Source organism: Balaenoptera acutorostrata, chromosome 5, assembly GCF_949987535.1.
Source record: "Balaenoptera acutorostrata chromosome 5, mBalAcu1.1, whole genome shotgun sequence".
NCBI classification, from domain to species: Eukaryota; Metazoa; Chordata; class Mammalia; order Artiodactyla; family Balaenopteridae; genus Balaenoptera; species Balaenoptera acutorostrata.
Window position 1 is genome coordinate 5,059,463 of NC_080068.1, and position 11,859 is coordinate 5,071,321.

The window sequence follows — 11,859 nt, forward strand, 5'->3', positions numbered from 1 at the left end:
AGCTGTCCCTGAGCTGTCACGTGACATCCACTCGTTGGTAGAAAACTCAGCTCTAAACAGCACTTAGAAAAAAAAAAAAATGTCTTTCTATTTCAACAGGTGGTTTTGGTCTTCTGTAGAGTGAATTATTTCATTCAGAGAAGATTTCCTATTTTTAATTCAAAACGTGTGTTCTGACTCATTTTTTGTTACAGAACTCAAAATTATAATGTCTAAGTTATTTGCATTATGAAGAAGGGACAATTTATCATTTTGGTAATAAAATAAGTTGAGTATTAAAATATTTTACTCTCATCATCTTTGTCTACCTCACTCTTATTTCAGGTGGTGGGCAGGAATGATTTTTTCAGGCAACTTCGTACACTCAAATTCCCAGAATGAGAGCCAGAACTTGAGGTTCATATCACGATTCTTTAAAAGCAAAGGGCCTTTTCATTCTGAAAAATGCTTCTCATCATCCAAGAAAACATATTTTTACAATAGAAATTAATGCCTTAAAATATAGTTAGGACTAGATCTGACTCTGCAAAAAAGAAAGAACGACCATCCGTATGCTGACACTGGTTAGTCTGTCACAATCTTACAATATACAGTAAGTCATGACCTACATACAAACCTTCAAGCTGCGAACTTTCAAAGATGGGAACGTGCCTGCCAGCCCCTGTATGCCAACTGTTGTACTGCACTACTGACTTTTCAAGGTACTGTACTGTAAGATTAAAAATGTTTTCCTTATGTTTTGTATTTGATTTTTTTAATGTACATATTATTTTTGTGAAAAGTATTATAAACCTATAACCGTACAGTACTATATAGCCGATTGCATTAATTGGGTACCTAGGCTAACTTTGTTGGACTTACGAACAAACTGGACTTACAGATGCACTCTCAGAAAGGAACTCATTTGTATGTAGGGAGATTACTGTATACATTTTAAAAGTAATGTCTATGAATAGAAATATTTATAAACTATAAATATTTATAAACAAATTTAAACAGGTATGTATCCAACATTACATAAGTACACTGACTACAAAATCTTTATAGACTAGAAAATTTTAGTGTGAAAATAATGTAGTCCAATACAGTTAGGATAGATTTTTTTTTTTCCTCTCAAAAACCTTGATCATTGCCAAACTTTGAACTATTATTACTATGGGAACATTTCTCTCCTAATATTGAATCCATATTTTAAACTATTTTTTCACTACATGGTCAAGTGCATTGTTTTTATGAATATTCATTTTCAATATGATTAAACTTGATTGACATTTTAATTCTAATGTTGTATATAAATTCTAGCTCCAAATGCAGAAGTTCGTGTTTATCATTAGAGGATGTCCATAGAGCATCGGTCACCATATATGTCTACACTGGAGGGAAGAATGAGCAGAGCGGTTCCTCATATTATAGATGAAAGAATGCCAGAAATCAAGAAATAGCACTCCAAGTGACAGCAAGCACCTACCATTTGATTTTAAAGTTACAATCTTCGACACAGTTATTCTTAAACAGCGAACGTACAATTTTTTTTAAAAAAATTAGCTTGCTCATGGTATTGCCTTATCTTTGTTGTGTGTCATTTATGCCATGGTTAAATTATGTGGGATTACTTCCTGAGAATTCTCTTTCATTTTTACTATTCTCAGGTTATGCGAGCAAAATAAGCCCCTCTTTTTTTCCTGATCAGAAATCACTTTATGCTGTAGTGATTTATTTATTTCAGCATTTTTAAGGGTTTAGAGGGAAAGAAATCTAGACACAGACCTAGGTTTGGAGAAATGTATTTTGGAAGAAATATTGTGTGGGTATGCAATTAAAATGTGGCCTCTATTTTGACTGTTTTTTGTCTGAAACGTCTAAATGCATTAACGGTACATATGAGAGGATAATACACCTCCTTTTCATTCCTTTGTTCTTTCTTTCAATCAGGCTTACAAGAGAATTCAGAGGAGAAGTAGCCTGGAGAGGACTGCTGCTTGCCTGCTGTAGCACGGCTGTATCCACACCAGAACAAATGCATGCACTCAACACGGTAAAACATTAACCAGAATCCTGTGGTTTTATTTAAAGGGTACATAGAAGTCCCAGCTTCTTGTTGGCTAAGTAAGTACATATGATTTTTCTCCTTCAAGGTCCCATAGACCAGGAATTTTTAGGCTATTACAACATTATGTAGCACAGCTATAGAAAGAAGGTATTTATTATTATTTATTTTTATCCTTCAACATAAATAGAAATGACACAGCATTTTTATGTTAATAGCATGTCATTGCCAATATATTCTATCAATTAATATTAAATATTAACTTATTCATTCTCCATTTTTAGTGCTGAATGCAAATATTGATCATATTCACAAAGAAAAGTCCAGTAGCAGCGGTTAATCCCATTCTACTTACCCATTGTTCTGACTACTGTGTAACTGTTCCAATTTATGCAAAGAACACAAATTCATTCCTATTAAATAAACCGAAAAACAAACAAAAAACAAACAAACAAACAAACAAAAAAAACACAGGGCAAATAAAAAGAAAGGTCTTTGTGCTTGTAAAGATTGTTTGCTGTCTGGTCACACATGAAGATTATTGATTCAGGCCAGGCCTGGACTGTTATATTTGTCTGTGAATAACTGCCAGCAAAATTTTCTAATCTCATTATTTCATGATATTATACATTCTTAACAGCACATTTGTATTCAGCATGTGACATCCTATATGCTTCCATGTATATCCTTTTGTACCTACACCTCTTTATTACTTGTTTAATAAAATCATCTCAGAGACGACCAGAGCAGACTCAATAAATAAGAGCTCATCATGAAAATAACCTGCAAATATAATACTGTCGTCATGCCCACCGGCAGTTATGACTTGATTCATACATGCATCCGTGTTGTTAAAAAGATGGTGGACCTGCATTTAAAGTGGGATTAATGACAACAGGCGTATGAGAACATTATGAAACCCATAATGAAAGCCCTCTAGAGCCAAACTCAATATGTTTGTTATTGCACAAACTTGCAAGTTACTTTAATAGGATGAATAGATCTGAGTAAAACATATAAAGTAACACATTTGAATAAGTGGTCTGTAGAATAAAATATAAAAAAGTACAAAGGAATTGAACAAAATTAAAAAAAAATACATTGATATTTCTATTCCTAAGACTGCTGTGCTTCTAGGAAACATTGGTGAAAGATTTTAAGCAAGTTAGTTACTAGTGTGTTTCTAAAATAAAAATCATAAAACAAGTGTAACACCGTGGCTTTACTTTAGGTATGTAATACCCAATAGTGTTAGTGATACTTAGTATATTTTCATGTGACATGGGAGAATACTAGAAAGTCATCATGCCCAGATGAGCTATTTATGAAGAGTTTGTGGAAGTGGCTGGCAGAGATTATATTGTGGATAAAGACATTATTGGAAGAAATTATAATCATGTGATAAGAAATTTCTGTGATATAATTCAAAGTTTCTTGCAAGTTGTCCTTTCCCAGGTAATTTTGTAATTATGGAATAGTAAAACTCTCCGTGGGGTGGTGTGTGTGCGCATGTGTGAGGTATCCCCTTATATTGTTCTTAAAGAAAAAGACATTGAAGCAAAACATACATAGGGAAAGCAGTTCAGATTATAAAGAAGAGTTTTATTAATTTTCATACAATGATGACATTCCTGTAACAACCTCCTGGATCAAGAAGCCCCACCAACACCCATTCCTAGTTACCAAAAAAGTAACCACTATAATGACTTCTATCATTATTGATTAGTTTTTTCTGTGTTTGACTTTTATGTAATTGAAATCTCCCAGTGTATGATCTTTAGTGTCTGGCTTCTTGTGTTCAATCTTTTGTTGTGAGAGTTACTCACACTTCAGGAATGTATTCATTCTCATTGCTGAAAGAATTCCATTGTGTACATTTGCCATACACTATATAACCCTTCTACTTTTAGTGGATAGTTGGGTTATTTCTAGTCTGGAACTGTTACAAAAAGTGCTGCCATATGCACTTTAGTTGGGTACATTTTTTAGAATGGAAGTTCTCAGTAATGTTTATATGCCTATTCAGTTTTAGTTGGTATTCTGATAGAATACCAACTATTCCAACTTTTGGAATCTTCTGCAATCCAAATGGAGAAGGGAAGTGAGTATATAGGCTCTTCAAAGTTGCTAATTTATGTGAGAATAGATTATTATTTCAAAAGACGCTGATCATAATGTTACAGAGAAGAACAAACCTAGCTCCATATCAGATCTATTCCTTTAGCGCTAACCCTTGTGCTCTGTTGCCTGTGCTTAGTCATGCTGGTTCAGTACCTTTGTAAAACAATGTTGCCTATAGCCTGAGCTATACAGGATAGCCCTTCCTCAAGGCTCTGACTTTTAAAGGTATAACACTTTGCCATTCATACAGAAATAAGAAAGTTGCAGAACAGAAAATGACAGTTGTCTTGTTGGAGGTTTATAGGAACATTGCAACCTGACCTACGTGGACGGCTGCAAGAACAAAGGATTCCAGCACCAAGAAGTCTGCAACAACCAGCCACACTCCCTCCCCATTTAGTATGAAAGAAGCCTGAATTCTAACTCCGATAAGATGGTTCTTTGGGACACCAGCCCAACAACTTTTTGGTCTTCGCGTCTTTCCAAATGAAGTCACTATTTCTTGCCGCAATACCTCATCTCTCAATTCATTGGCCTGTCATGTGGCACGCAGCACAAGCTTGGACGCGGTAACAATAAAATTTTTAAGCAATAGCACCTATCCCACACAGTAGATTAGAGCATTCCCTCATTCCCTCAGGTATAGAGTAAGTGATGGGGCAAAGAAACAAAAAACATTCTTATGGATTTACAAGAATGAAGTAAGTTTGGAATCGCTTCATGGAAAATATTTTTCCATAAACTAAATAAGCTGACTGAGTATAGGACTGTCAGCAACCTTGATGGCTCCATTGGGAATGAAAACCACAATTTTTATATAACGGTGCAAAACTACGTAGCTGTGTGGTTTTCTCCATCAGCAATCAGCAACCCTCATTCATGTAATAATATCCAAAATTACACACGTCAAATAGTTCTTCAAAATATTGTTATAAATTGGCAAATAAACCAGTTGGATCATGATGGCATTGCATTTCCAATTCTGCTGCTCAGAGAAAGAAATGCCAGGTATATGCTTCCTCCCTCCATTTTCGGTTCTTTTACTAAAACTTGCTTTTCTAAGGTCCCACATATTTTATTCTCTGGGCAAGTCATAGTGGACTAAAGATTAAATGTAAAGAATCACTTGGGATTATACCTGGAGTATCACACTTATGAAGCTGGCATTCAGTGTAAATCCAATCTTGGGGAGAGAAGACATGCACCAGCTGTTTATCAGGCAATGGCTGGAAAGCAATGCTTCCAAAAATCATGTGTAGCATAGAAGAGGCAGTGTAATACGGTGGTTGAGGACACAGAGACTGCAGCCAGTTTTCCGAGGCAGTAATCCCAACCCCGCATCTACTTGGTCAGGTCACTTAAGTCCCTTGTATGATGCAGCATTCTCATCCATGAAGTGGGATCATGAGAATACCCACCCAGTGTGTGGTTTTTTTTTTTTTTTAAACATCTTTATTGAAGTATAATTGCTTTACAATGGTGTGTTAGCTTCTGCTTTATAACAAAGTGAATCAGTTATACATATACATATGTTCCCATATATCTTCCCTCTTGCATCTCCCTCCCTCCCACCCTCCCCATCCCACCCCTCTAGGTGGTCACAAAGCAACGAGCTGATCTCCCTGTGCTATGCGGCTGCTTCCCACTAGCTATCTATATTACATTTGGTAGTGTATATATGTCCATGACACTCTCTCACCCTGTCACATCTCACCCCTCCCCCTCCCCATATCCTCAAGTCCATTCTCTAGTAGGTCTGTGTCTTTATTCCCGTCTTGCCACTAGGTTCTTCATGGTCTTTTTTTTTTTTTCCCCTTAGATTCCATATATATGTGGTAGCATACTGTATTTGTTTTTCTCTTTCTGACTTACTTCACTCTGTATGACAGACTCTAACTCCATCCACCTCATTACAAATACCTCCATTTCATTTCTTTTTATGGCTGAGTAATATTCCATTGTATATATGTGCCACATCTTCTTTATCCATTCATCCGATGATGGACACTTAGGTTGCTTCCATGTCCTGGCTATTGTAAATAGAGCTGCAATGAACATATTGGTACATGACTCTTTTTGAACTATGGTTTTCTCAGGGTATATGCCCAGTAGTGGGATTGCTGGGTCGTACGGTAGTTCTATTTTTAGTATTTTAAGGAACCTCCATACTGTTCTCCATAGTGGCTGTATCAATTTACATTCCCACCAACAGTGCAAGAGTGATCCCTTTCCTCCACACCCTCTCCAGCATTTATTGTTTCTAGATTTTGTGATGATGGCCATTCTGACTGGTGTGAGATGATATCTCATTGTAGTTTTGATTTGCATTTCTCTAATGATTAATGATGTTGAGCATTCTTTCATGTATCTCTTGGCAATCTGTATATCTTCTTTGGAGAAATGTCTATTTAGGTCTTCTGCCCATTTGTGGATTGGGTGGTTCTTTTTTTTGTTATTGAGCTGCATGAGCTGCTTGTAAATCTTGGAGATTAATCCTTTGTCAGTTGCTTCATTTGCAAATATTTTCTCCCATTCTGATGGTTGTCTTTTGGTCTTGTTTATGGTTTCCTTTGCTGTGCCAAAGCTTTTAAGTTTCATTAGGTCCCATTTGTTTATTTGTGTTCTTATTTCCATTTCTCTGGGAGCTGGGTCAAAAAGAATCTTGCTGTGATGTATGTCATAGAGTGTTCTGCCTATGTTTTCCTGTAAGAGTTTGATAGTGTCTGGCCTTACACTTAGGTCTTTAATCCATTTTGAGTTTATTTTTGTACAGGGTGTCAGGGAGTGTTCTAATTTCATACTTTTACATGCATCTGTCCAATTTTCCCAGCACCAATTATTGAAGAGGCTGTCTTTTCTCCACTGTATATGCTTGCCTCCTTTATCAAAGATAAGGTGACCATATGTGCATGGGTTTATCTCTGGGCTTTCTATCCTGTTCCATTGATCTATATTTCTGTTTTTGAGCCAGTACCAAACTGTCTTGATTACTGTAGATTTGTAATATAGTCTGAAGTCCGGGAGTCTGATTCCTCCAGCTCCATTTTTCGTTCTCAAGATTGCTTTGGCTATTCGGGGTCTTTTGTGTTTCCATACAAATTGTGAAATTTTTTGTTCTAGTTCTGTGAAAAATGCCAGTGGTAGTTTGATAGGGATTGCATTGAATCTGTAGATTGCTTTGGGTAGTAGAGTCATTTTCACAATGTTGATTCTTCCAATCCAAGAACATGGTATATCTCTCCATCTATTTGTATCATCTTTAATGTCTTTCATCAGTGTCTTATAATTTTCTGCATACAGGTCTTTTGTCTCCTTAGGTAGGTTTATTCCTAGATATTTTATTCTTTTTGTTGCAATGGTAAACGGGAGTGTTTTCTTAATTTCACTTTCAGTTTTTTCGTCATTAGTGTATAGAAATGCAAGAGATTTCTGTGCATTAATTTTGTATCCTGCTACTTTACCAAATTCATTGATTAGCTCTAGGAGTTTTCTGGTAGCATCTTTAGGATTCTCTATGTATAGTATCATGTCATCTGCAAACAGTGAGAGCTTTATTTCTTCTTTTCCGATTTGGATTCCTTTTATTTCTTTTTCTTCTCTGATTGTTGTGGCTAACACTTCCAAAACTATGTTGAATAATAGTGGTGAGAGTGGGCAACCTTGTCTTATTGCTGATCTTAGTGGAAATGGTTTCAGTTTTTCACCATTGAGGACAATGTTGGCTGTGGGTTTGTCATATATGGCCTTTATTATGTTGAGGAAAGTTCTCTCTATGCCTACTTTCTGCAGGGCTTTTATCATAAATGGGTGTTGAATTTTGTCGAAAGCTTTCTCTGCATCTATTGAGATGATCATATGGTTTTTCTCCTTCAATTTGTTAATATGGTGTATCACATTGATTGATTTGCGTATATTGAAGAATCCTTGCAATCTTGGAATAAACCCCACTTGATCATGGTGTATGATCCTTTTAATGTGCTAATGGATTCTGTTTGCTAGTATTTTGTTGAGGATTTATGCCTCTATGTTCATCAGTGATATTGGCCTGTAGTTTTCTTTCTTTGTGACATCTTTGTCTGGTTTTTGTATCAGGGTGATGGTGGCCTTGTAGAATGAGTTTGGGAGTGTTCCTCCCTCTGCAATATTTTGGAAGAGTTTGCGAAGGATAGGTATTAGCTCTTCTCTAAATGTTTGATAGAATTCACCTGTGAAGCCTTCTGGTCCTGGGCTTTTGTTCGTTGGAAGGTTTTTAATCACAGTTTCAATTTCAGTGCCTGTGATTGGTCTGTTCATATTTTCTATTTCTTCCTGGTTCAGTCTCGGCAGATTGTGCATTTCTAAGAATCTGTCCATTTCTTCCAGGTTGTCCATTTTATTGGCATAGAGTTGCTTGCAGTAATCTCTCATGATCTTTTGTATTTCTGCAGTGTCAGTGGTTACTTCTCCTTTTTCATTTCTAATTCTGTTGATTTGAGACTTCTCCGTTTTTCTCTTGATGAGTCTGGCTAATGGTTTATCAATTTTGTTTATCTTCTCAAAGAACCAGCTTTTAGTTTCATTGATCTTTGCTATTGTCTCCTTCATTTCTTTTTCATTTATTTCTGACCTGATCTTTATGGTTTCTTTCCTTCTGCTAGCTTTGGGGTTTTTTTGTTCTTCTTTCTCTAATTGCTTTAGGTGCAAGTTTAGGTTGTTTATTCGAGATGTTTCCTGTTTCTTGAGGTAGGCCTGTATTGCTATAAACTTCCCTCTTAGCACTGCTTTTGCTGTGTCCCCTAGGTTTTGGATCGTCGTGTCTCCATTGTCATTTGTTTCTAGGTATTTTTTGATTTCCCCTTTGATTTCTTCAGTGATCACTTCGTTATTAAATAGTGTATTGTGTAGCCTCCATGTGTTTGTATTTTTTACAGATCTTTTCCTGTAATTGATATCTAGTCTCATAGCGTTGTGGTCAGAAAAGATACTTGATACGATTTCAATTTTCTTAAATTTACCAAGGCTTGATTTGTGACCCAAGATATGATGTATCCTGGAGAATGTTCCATGAGCACTTGAGAAAAATGTGTATTCTGTTGTTTTTGGGTGGAATGTCCTATAAATATCCATTAAGTCCATCTTGTTTAATGTATCATTTAAAGCTTGTGTGTCCTTATTTATTTTCATTTTGGATGATCTGTCCATTGGTGAAAGTGGGGTGTTAAAGTCCCCTGCTATGATTGTGTTACTGTCAATTTCCCCTTTTATGGCTGTTAGTATTTGCCTTATGTATTGAGGTGCTCCTATGTTGGGTGCATAAATATGTACAATTGTTATACCTTCCTCTTGGATCGATCCCTTGATCATTATATAGTGTCCTTCTTTGTCTCTTGTAATAGTCTTTATTTTAAAGTCTATTTTGTCTGATATGAGAATTGCTACTCCAGCTTTCTTTTGATTTCCATTTGCATGGAATATCTTTTTCCATCCCCTCACTTACAGTCTGTATGTGTCCCTAGGTCTGAAGTGGGTCTCTTGTAGACAGCATATATATGGGTCTTGTTTTTGTATCCATTCAGCCAGTCGTTGTCTTTTGGTGGGAGCATTTAATCCATTTACATTTAAGGTAATTATCGATATGTATGTTCCTATTCCAATTTTCTTAAATATTTTGGGTGTGTTATTGTAGGTGTTTTCCTTCTCTTGTGTTTCTTGCCTAGAGAAGTTCCTTTAACATTTGTTGTAAAGCTGGTTTGGTGGTGCTGAACTCTCTCAGCTTTTGCTCGTCTGTAAAGGTTTTAATTTCTCCATCAAATCTGAATGAGATCCTTGCTGGGTAGAGTAATCTTGGCTGTAGGTTTTTCTCCTTCATCACTTTAAGTATATCCTGCCACTCCCTTCTGGCTTGCAGTGTTTCTGCTGAAAGATCAGCTGTTAACCTTATGGGGATTCCCTTGTGTGTTATTTGTTGTTTTTCCCTTGCTGCTTTTAATATGTTTTCTTTATATTTAATTTTTGACAGTTTGATTAATATGTGTCTTGGCGTGTTTCTCCTTGGGTTTATCCTGTATGGAACTCTCTGTGCTTCCAGGACTTGATTAACTATTTCCTTTCCCATATTAGGGCAGTTTTCGACTATAATCTCTTCAAATATTTTCTCAGTCCCTTTCTTTTTCTCTTCTTCTTCTGAGACCCCTATAATTCAAATGTTAGAGCGATTAATGTTGTCCCAGAGGTCTCTGAGACTGTCCTCAGTTCTTTTCATTCTTTTTTCTTTATCCTGCTCTGCAGTAGTTATTTCCACCATTTTATCTTCTAGGTCACTTATCCGTTCTTCTGCCTCAGTTATTCTGCTATTGATCCCATCTAGAGTATTTTTAATTTCATTTATTGTGTTTTTCATCATTGCTTGGTACCTCTTTAGTTCTTCTACGTCCTTGTTAAATGTTTCTTGCATTTTGTCTATTCTATTCCCAAGATTTTGGATCATCCTTACTATCATTATTCTGAATTCGTTTTCAGGTAGACTACCTATTTCCTCTTCATTTGTTACGTCTGGTGTGTTTTGACCCTGCTCCTTCTTCTGCTGTGTGTTTTTCTGTCATCTCATTTTGCTTATCTTACTCTGTTTGAGGTCTCGTTTTCACAGGCTGCAGGTTCGTAGTTCCCGTTGTTTTTGGTATCTGTCCCCAGTGGCTAAGGTTGGTTCAGTGGGTTGTGTAGGCTTCCTGGTGGAGGGAACTAGTGCCTGTGTTCTGGTGGATGAGGCTGGAACTTGTCTTTCTGGTGGGCACGTCCACGTCTGGTGGTGTATTTTGGGGTGTCTGTGGCCTTATTATGATTTTAGGCAGCCTCTCTGCTAAGGGATGGGGTTGTGTTCCTGACTTGCTAGTTGTTTGGCATAGGGTGTCCAGCACTGTAGCTTGCTGGTCATTGAGTGAAGCTGGGTCTTGATGTTGAGATGGAGATCTGTGAGTGATTTTTGCAGTTTGGTATTACGTGGAGCTGGGAGGTCTCTTGCAGACCAGTGTCCTGAAGTTGGCTCTCCCACCTCAGAGGCACGGCCCTGATGCCTGGGTGGAGCACCAAGAGCCTTTTATCCACAGGGCTCAGAGTAAAAGGGAGAAAAAATAGAAAGAAAGAAAGAAAGAGGATATAATATAGTGAAGTAAAATAAAGCTATTATAAAGCAAAGCTATACAGACAAAATCTCACCCAGAAGCATATACATATACACTCACAAAAAAAGGAAAAGGGGAAAAATTAATATCTCCTGCTCCCAGAGTCCACCGCCTGAATTTGGGATGATTCGTTGTCTGTTCAGGTATTCCACAGATGCAGGGTACATCAAGTTGTTTGTGGAGATTTAATCCGCTGCTCCTGAGGCTGCTGGGAGAGATTTCCCCTTCTCTTCTCTGTTCGCACAGCTCCCAGGTTTCAGCTTTGGATTTGGACCCGCCTCTGCGTGTAGGTCGCCTGAGGGCGTCTGTTCCCGCCCAGACAGTACGGGGTTAAAGGAGCAGCTGCTTCGGGAGCTCTGGGTCACTCAGGCGGGGGGGAGGGAGCGGTACAGAGGAGGCGGGGCGCGCCTGCGGCGTCAGAGGCGTCGTGACGTTGCAGTAGCGTGAGGCGTGCCATGCGTTCTCCCGGGGAAGTTGTCCCCGGATCACGGGAGCCTGGCGGTGGCGGGCTGCACCGGCTCCCGGGAGGGGCGG

The 11,859-nt window shown here is 37.6% G+C and overlaps 1 long non-coding RNA gene across 1 annotated transcript; it reads left to right on the forward strand.

Annotated features, from left to right (window-relative positions):
- Window positions 1-329: 329 nt before the first annotated feature.
- Window positions 330-5,025, forward strand: LOC103012045 (uncharacterized). The gene is made up of 3 exons (XR_451168.2): window positions 330-701; window positions 1,933-2,035; window positions 4,419-5,025. It is a non-coding gene; the product is annotated as an uncharacterized LOC103012045 (long non-coding RNA).
- Window positions 5,026-11,859: the final 6,834 nt, after the last annotated feature.